Genomic DNA, 1,940 nt, shown 5'->3' with positions numbered 1-1,940 from the left:
GACATAGAAACTGTTAATGTTGATTAGTCAGATGTTAATGATGAATAAATATTAACATTCTTATTTCCGTCAGTAAGTAGATTTCCTTAATGTTTTGTATTTATATTATCAGGTTTTTAGACCTTTTTATGATGTGTTGCAATGTTATTTTGTAGATATTATCATGGCAGAGCAGCAGGCTGTGGCACCCCGTGGCCACAAAGTCCTTACCGTTGTCGGGGACTCGTAAGTATATTGTCTTATTAATTATTCAAGTTTATATATAACATTAGTTATAATATATTTCTCATAACCTAAAGGTCTATTTTTGTGCAGGTTCACTCCGGATGGGCACAGAGTTGCCACATATATCACTGCAAAATTTAAGGAACGAGTTAGCGCGTCTGGTACTACATGGAGGCATGTAGACCAGGAGATGAAGCTATTTTATTATAATGAATTTGTGGTGAGTAAATTTAATATATTTAATTCACATTCTATAATATAGTTATCATTTATATCATTTAAACTAAATGTTTAACTTATAATTATAGAAAAGATATACTTGGGTGGACGGGCAAGAAGATCAATTTAAAGCTACATGGAATACTTATTGTGCCAAACTCTACAGAGATCATATGTATTACATGAGAAAGAAGGGCACTAGGCCTACGTATGTTTCGGAGGCGATATGGAGTGCATGGACGGTCACCTGGGCTGCAGAAAGGTGGCAAGCTAATGCCGAAAAGGCAAAAGCAAATAGGAATACAGAGCCAGGTGGCCCGAGCACCGGAACCGCTCGGCATACGTCAGGATCCAGATCTATTGTTGAGCATACCATTGATCTGGTGAGTATAATTTAAAATTATACTTTATAACAAATTTTGTATTTATTACCAACCTTGTATTGTTGAGCATACTAATTTTTTCCTTAATTTATAAATGTAGGAACGTGAGCTTGCCCGACAGCCTACATGTATGGAGATTTTTCTGAAGACCCACAAGAAGAAGGATGGGTCATTTGTTGATTCTCGATCTCAAACTCTACATGTAAGATAATTAACTTTATTACATTTGTTCATTTATATCTTGATTAGTAATTAGTAATACATATCAAATTGGATATTATATTATTTTTTATGCAGCAAGAAATGACAGAACGGGTGGCTCAGGCATCTCAGCCATCAGCAGAGGGTGGAGAGTCACAGTCTTTATCCACCGACGATCTAAATGAGATATATTATGATGTTGTCGGTGGAAGGACAAAAAACTCCACCCTCTACGGCCTTGGCTCTCAGGCCAAAGTGGCATTTGATCGTTTGAGGAATCCAGTAGGCCGTGCTAGTTCCTCTTCTTCTGGTGAGATGCAGTCTTTAAGACGTGAAAATCAAGAACTGCGGTCTCAGCTGAAATCAATGGATCAGAGGATGGCTGATATGGATCAGTGGAGAGCTGATGAGGAGAAGAAGAGAGCTGAACGTGACAAGAGTAATGAAGATCTCATGGCCCAAATGCGGACAATCGTGGCTTCTTTCACCCAAGCATCACAGGGATCTGAGTCACAGGAGACTCAAGATCTATCAGACGGTGGTCGTTAGCTTTTTGAGGTTTGTTAGTTCAGCTATACTTTAGTTTTTTATTTATTATATAGAACGTGAGCCTGTTTTGATATTATAACATGTTTATTTCTAAAGGTTTTATTACTATATGTTTCAGGAGTCACGTTCAGTCATATATACATATTGGCTCTTCACTACATCATTTGCTCACTTTTTGTTCAGGTATTATTTCATATAAAATTCTTAATATATAAATATGCAAACTGTTTATTTAAACATCATTTTGTATTTGCCTTTTTACAGGATTTTCTCTATGATTTCCCGTTCTTGTATTATTGGGACTACATTTTAGTTCGGTATGTGTTATGTAAACTTGATTTTAGATATGGATATGTGTAGAAT

The 1,940-nt window shown here is 36.2% G+C and overlaps 1 long non-coding RNA gene across 1 annotated transcript; it reads left to right on the top strand.

Moving 5' to 3' along the window:
- The first annotated feature begins 705 nt into the window (after positions 1-705).
- On the top strand, positions 706-1,267 carry LOC122031024. The gene is made up of 3 exons (XR_006125706.1): positions 706-827; positions 928-1,029; positions 1,125-1,267. It is a non-coding gene; the product is annotated as an uncharacterized LOC122031024 (long non-coding RNA).
- The last annotated feature ends 673 nt before the right edge of the window (positions 1,268-1,940 follow it).

The sequence above is a fragment of the Zingiber officinale genome, chromosome 11A, assembly GCF_018446385.1.
Source record: "Zingiber officinale cultivar Zhangliang chromosome 11A, Zo_v1.1, whole genome shotgun sequence".
Taxonomy (NCBI): Eukaryota; Viridiplantae; Streptophyta; class Magnoliopsida; order Zingiberales; family Zingiberaceae; genus Zingiber; species Zingiber officinale.
This window is presented reverse-complemented; position numbering and strand designations above follow the sequence as displayed.